The sequence below is a fragment of the Carassius gibelio genome, chromosome A4 (genome assembly GCF_023724105.1).
Source record: "Carassius gibelio isolate Cgi1373 ecotype wild population from Czech Republic chromosome A4, carGib1.2-hapl.c, whole genome shotgun sequence".
NCBI classification, from domain to species: Eukaryota; Metazoa; Chordata; class Actinopteri; order Cypriniformes; family Cyprinidae; genus Carassius; species Carassius gibelio.
Window position 1 is genome coordinate 14,252,317 of NC_068374.1, and position 16,020 is coordinate 14,268,336.

General features: G+C 37.5%; 1 long non-coding RNA gene across 1 annotated transcript; it reads right to left on the minus strand.

Moving 5' to 3' along the window:
* Positions 1–2,139: 2,139 nt before the first annotated feature.
* Positions 2,140–7,718, minus strand: LOC127970068 (uncharacterized). Its single transcript, XR_008156501.1, has 4 exons — positions 7,391–7,718; positions 6,211–6,332; positions 6,011–6,111; positions 2,140–3,707 (listed from the first exon to the last, which is right to left on the minus strand). It is a non-coding gene; the product is annotated as an uncharacterized LOC127970068 (long non-coding RNA).
* Positions 7,719–16,020: the final 8,302 nt, after the last annotated feature.

Below are 16,020 nucleotides of genomic sequence, written 5' to 3' on the forward strand. Positions count from 1 at the left end.
TGCCTTCATACAAAACTCGAAAAGAGATGTCTAAAAACATAAACACTTGCCGTCTAAAAGACGTGACATGTTTCAGTGACTCATTTTTACATCCTAGTGGAACCATTTTAATTCCACTAGCGATTTTTCCCATATCTCAACAATTCCTTTTCTATGTCGTGATTTGGTATGAAAGGGGGGCAGTTTGAGATTGTTATACGGGTCGATTGAGACACCAGCGGAGAAATGACAGTATAAACGCCACTCACCCAAATGCCGCTCTCAACCAACCGACTTGTTAAGTTCCATTCCTTCAAAAAGACCACAATGGCCTTATTCATCCGCGAGGCTGAAACAACGTTATCAAACCCCACATGTTCGCCTATCGCCACGAGCACTTCTTCCACTGAGACACCGGCCTCAGGTACACATCTAACTCCATGGCGGAGTGTGAGAGAGGAGTTACACCCTGTCGAGTGAGTCTCCATCTCAAACACCCACCGAGAACAATAGACAACAAAAACTCACCTAATACTAACTTTGGAAAAAGAAGAAAAGATCGTAAGAAACTCGCACACCACAAACTTCGCAGTCACTCTCACAGCCACGCTCCGCTCGCTCCACAAATGCCCACGCATGCGCACGAGAGAGAGAGAGAGAGAGAGAGAGAGAGAGAGAGAGCAGTTATAGTCATACAAAAGAACAAAACTTGTTTAAAAGAATCATGAATCAAGCTGGCACGTTTAAATGTTTGTTAACAGATTTATTTGTTCTTACTTTGATTTTATAGCCCTAGCCCTAGCTGAGATCTGCTTCTGCTGCTCATACTGTGATCAGCTGCCCTTCCCCCACAGCACTGTCTCTGACTGACTCACTGCAGATGAGATGATGAATGAACTAACAGACAGGCTGATGAGTGACAGAGAGATGTAATCAGAAGTGCTACTCAAAAGATGTAAATCTATTGTGGTTATGTGTTTTTAAAGAAACAAAAAGAAGAGAATGCTGTTAAAGTACACGTTAAAGTTTAATTTAGAGCCTCAAAACAAAAAGACAACAACACAGACTCGTGCAAAAATGGAGACACATACCAGCTTGCATATCAGCCCTGCTGTGGGTTTGCAGACTTCAATTGACTGTTTTGATTAATAAATGCTATTAATAGAAAATAAGATGTCTGTTAAAGAGATCTAGGTTGCTCATTTAGACAGTTGTGAGCTCTTGTTTACAGCAGACCTGCACGTTTTGAATATTCGTATTTGTAATCTTAAAAGCTTTATGATGTGGTGTTATTTCAGAAAATTAAGTGCACATCGGGTACATTTTTTTTTACAAACCAGTGCACTTACTGGTTTGCAAATCTTAAGAATGATTCAAGAAATGATATATCTATGTATCTCTCTCTCCCTCTCCCTCTCTCTCCCTCTCTCTCTCTCTCTCTCTCTCTCTCTCTCTCTCTCTCTCTATATATATATATATATATATATATATATATATATATATATATATATATATATATATATATATATATTTTTTTTTTTAATTTTAAATACACCTTTATTTAGAACAATAATGTGTTCACAATAATATCACCCACTCACAAAACAAGAGCAGCTATAATATTAATGCTAAAATGAGAAATCTTTTAAAAAGCAAGCATTAAATCATAATCATCATCCACTGTGCAAAGGACTCATTTATCCCCCAAATATGCATGAAAGATTCTACACAATTTACCATTTTATAATAGGCATGCTCTATTCTAAGCCTAGCCGCCACCAAACCTTTAAAAATCATCAACACATCCAGAGAACCCTGTCCTGACAACTTATTCTTTCTGGATTTCCAAATAGCAAGTTTAGCTGTACCAGACAAGAAATTAAGTAAAGTCAACTGACTTTTCCTTTTTTCCGTATACCTTGGACCATATATAAACATTTCATAAGAGAAAGCTTCACCAATTTTAATGAACCATTGGTATAAAAATAAAAACAAATCGTTTAGCCGAGCACACTGTACAAATAGATGCAAAACCGTTTCAACCTCTTTACAGAAGGGACAGCCCACCCCTACAGAAGGATCAATGTGCACCACGTATCTGTTTGTGGCTATCGCCCCATGAATGATTCTCCACTGAAGGTCTCCTGTTCTTTTATCATTCACTGTAAAAAAGAATTTGTTGAGTCAACTAAAAATATTTTGTTACCCCGCTGCCTAAAATTTTTTTGTTATCTTGACAAAAAAAATCTTGTTGAAACAACTTCAAACTAGAGTGGAGTTAGTCCAGGTAACAAATTTCTTTAAGTTGACTTGACTATTATTTTCTAGTCCAGTCAACTAAATCATGTTGTGTCAACAGGGATTTTTTTTTACTTCGATCAATAATCATAAACAAATGTTACTCCACTGCCTTAAATGTTTAAATAAAGATGACAAAACACTTTTTTTAATGTAATTTATTTAATGATAGAGACAACACTTTCATTCACATTTAAATTGAACAAGCAATTTGCTGTCAACACATCAACTGATAATTGATAAACAAAACAAAAAATGCAAAATACAAACACGTCTAAAGATCTGAACCGACACTTGAAAGTGTGATGTATAATAAATAACATTGGCATGGGATTGAGAAACAAATAGTTGCATTTCAATTCATCAGATCAAAACCACAGGGATTGTTTTTAATTTCATAATGCAATATGAAAATCAGAAGGTTGAACTCTGCATATTAACCCTTCACAAGTTCACATGCACTCCCCCCACCATAATGCAAGTCATGGTCAAAATGAGAAACCAAGATATATGTATATAATATCACAATTAGTTACAAAAAATGAGTGTACTGTACTTCTGTATAATAAGATATAAATGGAATGAATGCACATGGAAGCACAAAGATCTAAAGTCAGATTCTAAATTTCATAGCACAACATGACCAGACAGAGGTGTTAACATCAGAAGGATCTTGAAAGTTTCCAAACTCGTCCCCCATCATAATGCTACATACTGAAAATGTGTACATACTGTTTAAGAAAATGAGAGGTGAAAAAACATTTGTTTACATGAGAACATGCATATTCCAAGTCATGACATGTAAACTTTAATGTACATTCTATATAGTGAAAGGCACAAAAGAACCTTTCCTTATAAAAAAAAAAAAAAAACCTACTTTTTAAGAAAGAGTGCGGTGGAGCCGATGGACACATCATGAACACTGAAAAGTGAAAGTGACATGACATACATTTGTGCTCTTCATTTAACCCATCCAAAGTGCACACACACAGCAGTGAACACACACCGTGAACACACACCCAGAGCAGTGGGCAGCCATTTATGCTGCAGTACCCGGGGAGAAGTTGTGCCTTGCTCAAGGACACCTTATTTGTGGTGTTGAGGGTGGAGAGAGCGCTGTACATTCACACCCCCACACCTACAGTTCCTGCCGCTGTAGCGAGCACACGGTGGGAGCAGCTGATCTTCACAAGTTTTTGCAGAGCCTCAATGGTGTATTTAATGCGCTGGAGGTGGTGGATGTTCACTGCATACAGACCCATTAGGAGTCCATATGCCTTGGGGACATGGGAGATGTCAGTGATGACAGGATGTCCAAATGAGACCAATGTTGGTTATTCCTTGGGAAGCACATCACATTGCTGTTCCTCAGTTACAATCAGAATGCCCTCTTCAATTTCTTTCTCAACATCCTTAATGTCACTGGATGGCTGGGAAAAGAAAAAAAATATTACATTACTTAATAAATTTATAAACGAACACACATATGTACATACACTATTAAAGTTGTGTGTTTTGTTAAAAGCACAGCTACCAATTAATGCAAAGTGTAATTCACCTTCAAGTGGAAGATATTTAGAAAAATGTAACCAAAAATGAAAGTCAAAATTAAATGGTGCTCCTCAACGGTTTCGTTTAGAAACTTTCAAAATAACTTCCTGTATTAAACTGTTAAAAGCCTGTACTAAATTCTTTGTTCTGCTGAACACAAAGAGTTTAAAATCCCATGGGAAGATAAGTGTAAAATACACCCCCAGAACCAACTATTCTAAAAATGGGGGGAAATTATTTTCTTCACTGGTATTCTACATGATTTCTGAATGACATAAAATGTGACAAACCAATACAACATTCAGGTTTTTTTTCTTAATCTGATTCTAAGTGTCTAATCTGTCACACCATTTATACAATGATCAGAAAATATATTGGTGTAAATAGGTATTCCTTTTAAATAATAGTCTGTTGCACTGCATGTTCAGAGTAAAGCATGACTCCTAAGGGCCGTTTCATAGTCAACGCGGGAAACGCGAGCAAGAAACGCGAGCGACGCACTCCTTTTCATAGTCTAAACAGTGAACGCAAGCGTCACGGTTGATGCGTGTATGCAATACACGGCTCACGCAACAGGGGGTAGTAGAGTCGGGTGATATTAGTAGAGTCGGGTCGCGTGATATTCAGATTAGAATGGCAACTGAAGAGGAGTGTATTCTGTTGCTAATGAACTATCGTATAAATGTGGATGAATATGTATAAGTTCGTATAATTTTTCCTCTTCGCCCGCCATTGTATTCAATTCATTGTATACCTTCTTCTTTTGTAAACACAATATACTTGAATTAATGTACAATACTTGCAATGTCGCCCCCACCGACAACGCATAGTATTGCGTGAATCGGCACGTCGCATATCAAAAACAAGGACCACACATTTGGCTACGCACCGACGCATAATGGCGGCCGAAGCATAACGATGCGTAGCCTCGAGGACACGTATGCCTACAGATGCGTTGACTATGAAATGGCCCTAAAGGGTTGGTTAACCCATGTATGTTTTATTCACCCTCATGGCATCGTAGGTGTGTATGACTTTCTTCTTTCAGACAAATCCAGTCGGATTATATAAAAAAATATTTATGGCAATAGGTGGGTGTTTTTTTCAACAGTGCAAAAGTAGTCAAATAATGTGCATCAATTCATAATAAAAAGTACCTCACATGGCTCTGAGAGGTGAATAATGTCCTCCTGTAGCGAATCCATGTGTTTTTGTAATAAAAAAAAAATACATATTTAAAATGTTATTCAAAACATATTTAAACCCTTTTCTCTCACTTTCGTAAGAGCCATTCCGGGTGGATGAAAATAGGACATAGGGGTCATGCATGCACCGGTGATTAGTGACGAACACGGAAGAGCGGAGGAGACAACAATACGCCAATCACAAAATTAGGCTTGCACGTATGATAGTCAGTGGAAGAGAAAAAAAAGTGTTTACAACTTTTTAAATATGGATATTTTTCTTACAAAAAGTGCATCGATTTGCGACAGGAAGCCTTTATTCACCCCCCAGAGCCACGTGAGACACGTTTTATTGATGGATGGGTGCATTTTATTTGACTATTTTTGGACTGCTGAGAAAAAAAACACACCTGTCTGCTGCCATTAAATAACTTGGAAGAGCCAGGACAATTTTAAATTCAACTCAGATCAGATTCGTCTGAAAGAAGAAAATCACATAGGGTGCCTTGAGAATGAGTAAAACATGGCCTAATTAAAATTTTTTGGTGAAACAATCCTTTAAGCAAAGTTGCTAATGGCCAATATGCTAGAACTGAACATTTTTCAGGATTCAAAACAGTATTCAGCAAAATAATAAAGAATGGCTATGTCCATAAACAGGGTTTCTGGTGGTTTTATGAAGATAAATTCAACACTTTATAAAGACATTTTAAATACCAATTATAGAAAATTCACGGAATAAAACTGGGGAAAATAATGTCAAATTATGTTCTCTAAATTTTGAAGCTGTTTTCCAATGCAAATATCTACATTTTCGTAAAGGGTTCACCCAAAAAAGAAAAAGAAAGAAAATTGTCATTTACTAAACCTCAAGTTGTTTTAAACCTGAATTAGTTTATTTCTGTTAGTCCCAGTCCCAGATCGTCTAACACAGTACACAGATCGTCTAACAACGAGTTACAACCCCAGATCACCCAGATTTCTTCTTCTTCTATTACCTGGACCACATCACTGCAGACTGACGGTGCTCAGTTTGGTCATCCACAAGCGTAATCCCAGCAGTCATGTCCTTGATGAATTCCTGCGCAGAGCCTGTGTGCTTTAATAAAAACAAAGGGAAGAATTAAACAGGGCCTTACAATTGTAAAGCATATAGACTCCAATAAATGTGCATTTATAAATAAATAAATTTACTTACAACTTCGTCCAAGCTCTACAATGTAAATGCCATTTGCATTATGTCTGCATATCATTTTGATGGATAACTGCAAAAGGACTTGCTGTGGTCCATCCACAGGATTATTGAATTCTGCACTGAATCTTCAGTCATTCAAAAATATCATAAACATGAAAAATACAAAAACATGTTAAAACACTGTAAAATAATAAACATACATATAAATAAATCTTTACAGAGAAAGACAAATGTATTGACAAGTTTGTATTAAATGCCAAAGACAAACTATACCATCCAGACAGTGCTTTTAAATGACACAACACATAATTATAACACAATAAAAGGAAATTTAACACATTTGTGTCGATCGTTATTGTATCTCTATTTATACAAGATATATGATATTATTACTTTTATTCTAAAATATATAGATTTAAACGTACGCAATTTACTTATGACCGTATATTCACCATAGACTGTATAAAAACAGATATTCACGCAGTATTACACTGGGTTCTAGGTTCTAGTGAGGCACTTGAATGACTAACGTTACTTCAGAAAACTGAAAGAAGAGTTTGTAACGCTACCTTCAGAACTTCATCTGAACCGTAGACTGTAAAAAAGTTCATCAGAACTAAGCTTATGTCAGCGATATCAAATGTAACGTTAAGATACGCGCTCCAGAAGAACTCTGAGGGAGGTGCTCATCTATGGTGATCATTTGTTTCCCTTATAACTTGCAGAAAAGACACAGTTCGAGTAGGAATCTTCTTTTTTCTCCTAATGTTACATCGATGTATATTCTGACGAATGTCTTACGCTGTCAGGTTTAGAGCTGTTCCTTTTTTTTTTTATTCCCGCCGTTCTTAATCCATACAGTGATCCGCGTTGAGCTCTCGCGCTCTGTTTGCACGGCCTCTAACGCAGCCCTGGGCTCAAATAATACATACAAACTGTATTTTTATCGTGCTCCACATAAGTTTAGCTCCGCTGTCCCGCATGGGAGAATATCTGTTTTAATATTTATAAGGAGAATACTGTGGAACCGCCTGTATTTTGAGGCTTCAGAGTGCCGCGAAATGAACATTTACATACAGTAACTTACATACAGAATATACGACTCTTTAAACAATACTTACTCTTCTGAGACAACAAATGTAATTTTACACATTAAGCCAATAAATACGAATATTTTACTTACCAAAGTTGTATTCTAGTCAAATGTCCAAACTTTGAGGAGAAACTGACTAGAATGGCTGACTACCTTCTTCTCTCTTCAACAGCATTCAGGAGAATGACGAGATCTCGCGATAAGTGATGTTGTGAACGTGATATTGCTATTGAATTGAGTCAACAAATTTTTTTAAGTTATGAGGACAAATGACCTAGTTCAGTCAACTTTCAAACTAGTTGAGACACTGAAAACTTAAAATTTTTAGTTGAATGAACAAATTCAGTAACTGCAAGTTGTGTCAACATAAAAAAATTCATTGAAACAACTAAACTGCTAAATAATTTTTTACAGTGTTGGGGCGATTGTATAAGGACCGCCAGCAGCCTCTAGGGGAGGAAAGAACTCCAAAAAAATCATTCCATTTACTTGAAGCAAGTCCATGCAAGCGACCAGCATTGGATGCCTTCACACAGGAGATATAGAGGGCTTTCTTCCCCACCTCCTCAAAAACTCCAAGCCGAGGGGTTTCAAAAGACAAAAGACAGTTCTCATCATCTTGCCATTCTCCCACGGCAATAGTCATATTCAGAGAAGGGAAAGCATAAGGAACCCCCTCTCTCCATTGATCAGTTGCAATCGAGTCGTTTGTAAAAACCTTATGTTCCGCCTGCAAAGACTTTAAGATTCCAGTTGTAGCTTGTTTCAGCAATCTCATAGATCTCACTCCAGTCCTTTCACTAAGTTCCTCTAAGCTCTTGGTCAAAATATGTCCCAGCTTTGTACATCCCGCAGCAGTGAAATGTGCACGCAAGCTGGGTCCAGACACAAGTCTTGACGGTAGAAAGTCATTTAGAAAAAAGCCAAAAAGCCATAATCTAGCATGTGTGTTCGGTGTACGTGAAATGGTGAACACCTTCCATGCTTCCAGAACGGACTTATAGAAAACAGTCAAATTCACACGGTCCTCATTCTGGAGCTCCATTAAAAACAGATGTTTGTCCAAACCCATACCTCTGACCCTCCTGAGAAGAGCAGAAGCTGTCTTAATCCATGAAGCATCCGTGTGATACAACAGTCTCTGAGCTGCTTGCAACCGGAAAGCCATGATTCTGGATCTGATGTCGATCAATCCTTGGCCTCCCTCTTGAACCGGAAGGTATAATGCAGCAGCACAAATCCAGTGTTGCCCAGACCAAAAAAAAAAAATCACAAGCTGCCTTTGAATCTCCACAATAAGTCCAACAGGTGGCTGTAACACAGTTATTTTATGCCACAGGGTAGAAGCAACCAAATTATTGGTCACTAAAATCCTCCCCCTATAGGAAAACTGCGGTAGCAACCATTTCCATTTAGACAACTTGCTGCACACTTTCTCCACTGGACCCTCCCAATTTTTCTTTAGATAATCATTTGACCCAAAGAAAATGCCCAATAATTTAAGTCCCTCTCTGCCCCACTTTAGGTCTCCAGGTAACTTTGGGAGACTCTCAAACTCCCCTTTACCAGCCCAAAAAGCTTCACTTTTAGCCCAGTTCACTTTAGCTGATGAAGCTTTCTCATAAAGACTAAGTACCTCAGATAGACAGTTAATATCTTCAGCATTGTTTACAAAAACTGTAATATCATCAGCATAGGCAGAGAGAGACATTCTTGAATCTAAAAATAGACCAGGCACATTAAAACCTGACAGTCTTTCTCGAAGTCTAAAAAGCAGCGGCTCAATTGCTAAACTGTATAACTGGCCAGACAATGGACAGCCTTGCCGAATACCCCTTAAAATAGGAACTGGCCGACTCAATGTGCCCCCTATCTTAACCATGCATGATGCACCATTATATAATATCTGTATCAAATTTAAAAAAAGTTTCACCAAAACCAAAAACCTTCAATACATTAAAAAGGTAATTGTGATCCACACGATCAAAAGCCTTTTCTTGATCCAAGGCAATAAACCCAACATTTACATTGAAACTATTACAAATATCCACAATGTCTCACACTAAAAACAAATTATCCATAATGGACCGTTTTGGAATGTAATATGACTGATCCTTGTGTACAATCAAACCTAAAACATTTTTTAATCTATTTGCCAGACATTTTGAGAATATTTTATATTCTGTTGTAAGAAGGGCATCAGGACGCCAGTTCTTTAAAAGGGCTAAATCCCCCTTCTTTGGTAACAGTGATAAGACCGCATATTGACAGGAAGTTGGTAAAACACCTTCTCTTATAGATTCACATACAGTATTGTTAAAAATAATAGCAGTACAATGTGACTAACCAGAATAATCAAGGTTTTTCGTATATTTTTTTATTGCTACGTGGCAAACAAGTTACCAGTAGGTTCAGTAGATTGTCAGAAAACAAACAAGACCCAGCATTCATGATATGCACGCTCTTAAGGCTGTGCAATTGGGCAAATAGTTGAATTAGTTGAAAGGGGTGTGTTCAAAAAAATAGCAGTGTGGCATTCAATCACTGAGGTCATCAATTTTGTGAAGAAACAGGTGTGAATCAGGTGGCCCCTATTTAAGGATGAAGCCAACACTTGTTGAACATGCATTTGAAAGCTGAGGAAAATGGGTCGTTCAAGACATTGTTCAGAAGAACAGCGTACTTTGATTAAAAAGTTGATTAGAGAGGGGAAAACCTATAAAGAGGTGCAAAAAATGATAGGCTGTTCAGCTAAAATGATCTCCAATGCCTTAAAATGGAGAGCAAAACCAGAGAGACGTGGAAGAAAACGGAAGACAACCATCAAAATGGATAGAAGAATAACCAGAATGGCAAAGGCTCAGCCAATGATCACCTCCAGGATGATCAAAGACAGTCTGGAGTTACCTGTAAGTACTGTGACAGTTAGAAGACGTCTGTGTGAAGCTAATCTATTTTCAAGAATCCCCCGCAAAGTCCCTCTGTTAAAAAAAAGGCATGTGCAGAAGAGGTTACAATTTGCCAAAGAACACATCAACTGGCCTAAAGAGAAATGGAGGAACATTTTGTGGACTGATGAGAGTAAAATTGTTCTTTTTGGGTCCAAGGGCCACAGGCAGTTTGTGAGACAACCCCCAAACTCTGAATTCAAGCCACAGTACACAGTGAAGACAGTGAAGCATGGAGGTGCAAGCATCATGATATGGGCATGTTTCTCCTACTATGGTGTTGGGCCTATTTATCGCATACCAGGGATCATGGATCAGTTTGCATATGTTAAAATACTTGAAGAGGTCATGTTGCCCTATGCTGAAGAGGACATGCCCTTGAAATGGTTGTTTCAACAAGACAATGACCCAAAACACACTAGTAAACGGGCAAAGTCTTGGTTCCAAACCAACAAAATTAATGTTATGGAGTGGCCAGCCCAATCTCCAGACCTTAATCCAATTGAGAACTTGTGGGGTGATATCAAAAATGCTGTTTCTGAAGCAAAACCAAGAAATGTGAATGAATTGTGGAATGTTGTTAAAGAATCATGGAGTGGAATCACAGCTGAGAGGTGCCACAAGTTGGTTGACTCCATGCCACACAGATGTCAAGCAGTTTTAAAAAACTGTGGTCATACAACTAAATATTAGTTTAGTGATTCACAGGATTGCTAAATCCCAGAAAAAAAAAGTTTGTACAAAATAGTTTTGAGTTTGTACAGTCAAAGGTAGACACTGCTATTTTTTTGAACACACCCCTTTCAACTAATTGCCCAATTGCACAGCCTTAAGAGCGTGCATATCATGAATGCTGGGTCTCGTTTGTTTTCTGAGAATCTACTGAACCTACTGGTAACTTGTTTGCCACGTAGCAATAAAAAATATACTAAAAACCTTGATTATTCTGGTTAGTCACATTGTACTGCTATTATTTTGAACAATACTGTATATATATATATATATATATATATATACATATACATATACACATACATATTTATATATATATACATATATATATATATATATATATATATATATATATATATATATATATATATATACACACATATTTTACAACAGGTCAGTAAACAAGTTAATTAAGAGACTTGCGTTTTAGACACCATATTGCCTGTTTTTGCTCTATTTTTACAACAAAAAATAATTCCAAACATAGCCACCAAAGCACAGTTTTGCATCTCTGAGCAACATGACTGTTTAGTTCCTGAATTAATCAACCGTTTAAATGATTCGGTTCAATCACAATGACTCACTTATTAACAGTGACTTGCTGACACATACTGGCCATTTTAAGTTCACAATTAAAGTATGTTTTGATTTTTTTTTTAAAATAATTTATTTCTTATCATTTCAAATGAGTATTCAACATTTTATGTCTTGTATATCAAAACATTCATGCATTTGTAACTGCAGGTTAAATGCATTCTTGTCCTGCACTAAACAGTGTTTAAATACATCTAAATGCCACTTCCGATGAAGCTTCTGCATTTCGTCTGCATTGAAAATATGAAAACTGATTTCTTTAATTAAAAACAACTAGTTTGAGATTAATAGGCCTGTGCCAGGGGTGTCAAACTCAGTTCCTGGAGGGCCATATAGCCCTGCAGAGTTTAGTTCTAACCCTGTTCCAGCACACATATCATGTAGTTTTCAAATAAACCTAAATGATTAAATTAGCTGGATCAGGTTTGTTTAATTAGGGTTATATCTAAACTGTGCAGGACTGTGGCCCTCCAGGAACAGATTCTGACACCCTTGGTCCCATTTTTGCCTCCCCATCACTGTTAAAATGTAACTAAGTAATTTTTACTCTGAGTAAATTTTAAACAAGCCACTTTTTACTTTTACTTGAGTAGATTTTTAGACTGGTACTTTTACTTGTACTTAAGTAAAATTTCATTCATGTAATGGTACTTTTACTTGAGAAGAATATTTTTGTACTCTTTCCACCTCTGCTCAAATCAACATGCACCAGGAACTGTCCTGGAGAAATGGGGCCAGCACCTTCTCTTCTCTTAGGGAAACCTTTCTCCATTCTTTCTATTCTAAAAAAAGAAAAAAAAAGAAAAAATGTTATCCAAAATTTTGAGACACTGCCCCTGATATATGCAGTCCTGCTCACCATTATTGGTACCCCTTCATTTTTTTGCAGAAACTATACAATATCTTCAGGAATAAATAAAAATGTACAAAAATTATATCATCAGAATTTTTTTATTTGGAGGTCCAAAGTATTAAAACAAAGAACATTGTTTTTCAACTTGCATGTAGTAATTTCAAAGAAGAAACCCCCCAAAATTGCAGGGGCAGCAATAAAGGCACCCTTCCTTAATATTTGGTTGCACACCCTTACCCTGCAATGACATCCTCCAAATTTTTGGGGGACAGAAGCTCCACTGCACTTCACTAAAACCCACCCTTTACACGTCTCTTTGGAACAACGTCACTGTGACGAGTGGGGCGGGGCAGAGGGACGTGGGAACGAGGAGTGAGGCCAGGTGCAGCTCATCTCCAATCACTACACCTGGCCTCACTCCTTGTTCCCACGCACCTCGGCCCCGCCCCACTCGTCACAGTCACGCACATCATTTCTCTAACAAAGAGAAGTTATAAGAAAACTGTAAAGAAATCAATCACTGGAACTAGCACGATCAGAAAACGAACACGATAAAAGTGGCCGTTTGTTTGCATGCTTTGTTAAAAATATAAATCCTAAAATATCAATGTTTTACTATAATGTTATACATTGACCATAATGAATTTAAAATTAGTCACAAAGAAATAAAATGGTATGAATATAGATAGCCTGCTTATTCAATATAGTCTGTTTCTGTTTATTTGAAGTCACAATAGCCTATATACATCACATTCAGAAAGATTGATCATTGACCAGTGCTACTCTATAACCCACCCTTAACACAAATCTATGAAGCAAACATCATACAACCCCACCATTTCACCAGTGAGGTGAAAATAATTATTAAAATTAAGTATGTCAACTAACTAAAGACTCCATTAATAAAAAAATGATATACCAATAATTTATAGTACAAATAGCCATTTATTCATTTGTGTCAGCATGCTAAATCAAACTAATATTTATCATTATTTCATTTAAAAATCAAACACACTTACACATTCAATCGCAGTGGTCCAGTATCAACAAAGACAGAACAAATATGAAAACAAATGAATAAATGCTTATAATCATATATGATTTGTACAAGATCTTAAAGTGGTGTTGGGTATTTCCATAAGCAGATATATCATATATAATGGTGATGGATAGCATAAATAGTATTTAGCTTCACATAAAATACAGTGTCATATGGTGGTCAAATCCCATTGGGCCGCAAACGTAAGTTAATTCAGATATTTGCTGGTGTTTGAAAGTGAGTTTTGACGTTTAAATTGTATTAAATGTCTTAAATGTTAATGTTAGCTGTTAGCTTGACATGAAAATGACTTGGACATCAATGAACTGCTTTTACTGTTTCCATGAGTTGTTTTGTTTCTCTTTTACACCATTCAAATATTAATCGCAGAACTGGTAAAGGGGCGGTCACACTAGCCTTTGAACGTGCCATATTATTTCGGATGCTGCTGCGAATATGGGCAGGAGCAAGATATAACGGTTTCCCCTTAGTTATTACAACATGGATTAATCTGTGCTTGTACTGTCTTTTGCGACAGCGTCGAAAGCATCTTATTATATTGTACTCTCTGTCTCTCTCTCTCTATAAATATATACACACTTACCATCTGTTCCTGTTTCCATTGACACTGCGAACCATGCAGCTTCTTTTTATATTATCTTTTAAATATGTATTATATAAAATAGGATGCTGTGCTACGGCTAAAATGAGCACTTCCTTTAGTTAGTAATTTCTGTACAGAGAGGTCATGCAGTATCGATCATCTACTGGTCACACGACTTCACGTGATGTGAATTCGCAGGTCAGAGTTCACCAAACTTGAACTTTCGAACGCAGCGAAATTTTTCGCATGAGCCTGCTTTTCCGGTCTGACGCTTTCGCATGCGTATGAATGGAAGTCAATGGAACAAAAAGTGCAGTGTGACTTCCCCTTAAAATCCAAAACAACAAACAAAATATTCTACTTAATGAAAACATAACCCCTACTTGACCTACGGAAAAAGTAAAGAAAATAAATTAGGATGGACTTCCCTGACTTCCTGTTTACAGCAATCACAGGCATTCAAAAACACCACCTCAGTTATGAACCTGGTAATATTTACATCATTTATAATGAAATCAAAGGGCACCACCCTTTCAAACAAATGGACAAAAAAAAAAAAAACCCAACGGGGCAAATTAAAAGACTGATAAGAAAAGAAATAAACACATTGATTTGAAAAATAAAATCACTCAACACCATATTATAGAAGCTTTTTCTACTACACATAGATTCATCTCAAACACCCTCCAAGATCCTAAGAGTATTTCAAGTGACGTCAGCAGGTGTGTCCATGTATGTCCTGTTAGGGGGGTTATATAAGTTTAGAACAACTTGAGAGTGAATAATTGAAGACTTTAATAATTATACCTTTAAGACAAGTAAATTACTTTTCTTCAGTCAAGTTAAGTGTGGCCAAGTATGGTGACCCATACTCAGAATTTGTACTCTGCAATTTAACCCATCCACGGACACATATCCATAGTGGACACACACCCACAGAAACTGTGAACACACACCCGGAGCAGTGGGCAGCCACATTGCTGTGACACACGGGGAGCATTTGTGGGTTCGGTGTCGAGCTCAATGGTCTCACTTCAGTCATTCACTTCCCCCCACTGACAATTCTGGAACCCGCAACATTTCTGTCACGATCTCTAGCTGGAGTGCCTGTGAGCTTCATTAGAGGGCACTCCATTCCAGACTCTTGCCACTTCACCCTGGACTCCATTTCCCATAATCCTTTGCCAGGACTCATCAATTGCAATTACCTGTTTCTCATCACCTCATCAGTATTGCACTATAAAGGTTGCACACATCCACACAGACTTTGCTGATTATTGTTTAGCCTTGTACTCCGTTTTCTAGTCTTGTTGTTCTGACCCTAGCCTATTTGATCTGATCTTTTGCTGCTTGCCTTTATCGATTGCCTGTTGAAGTGAAGAGCCGTGACATACAACCATACTCATACTGACCCATACTCAGAATTCGTGCTCTGCATTTAACCCATCCAAAGTGTGCACACACAACAGCGAACACACACCCTGAGCAGTGGACAGCCATTTATGCTGCGGCGCCTGGGGAGCAGTTGGGTGTTCAGTGACTTGCTCAAGGACACCCAAGTCATGGAATTGCCGGCCCGAGACTCGAACCCACAACCTTAAGGGTAGGAGTCAAACTCTTTAACCACTAGGCAACAACTTCCCCATGACTTTTGGATTATTCTTTTGCCTTGCCCTCTGGACATTGTTTGCTGGTATACAACCTTTGCCTGTCTGACTATGCTCTTTGTTTCAATAAAGCTGCAATTGGATCCAACCTTGCCTACAAGACCCTGATTGTAACAATTTCGGGTTACAAGTCAGAGTCTCTAAACATTACTGCCCTAGTGTGAAGCCTCATGTGTAGGGAAGGGTGTCGTTTACATTTTATCAATACCGATACTTATTGATACTTTAATCGATACTGTTAGGTGCAAAAAGATATGAGGTTGTTGAAAATTTAAATTTATGT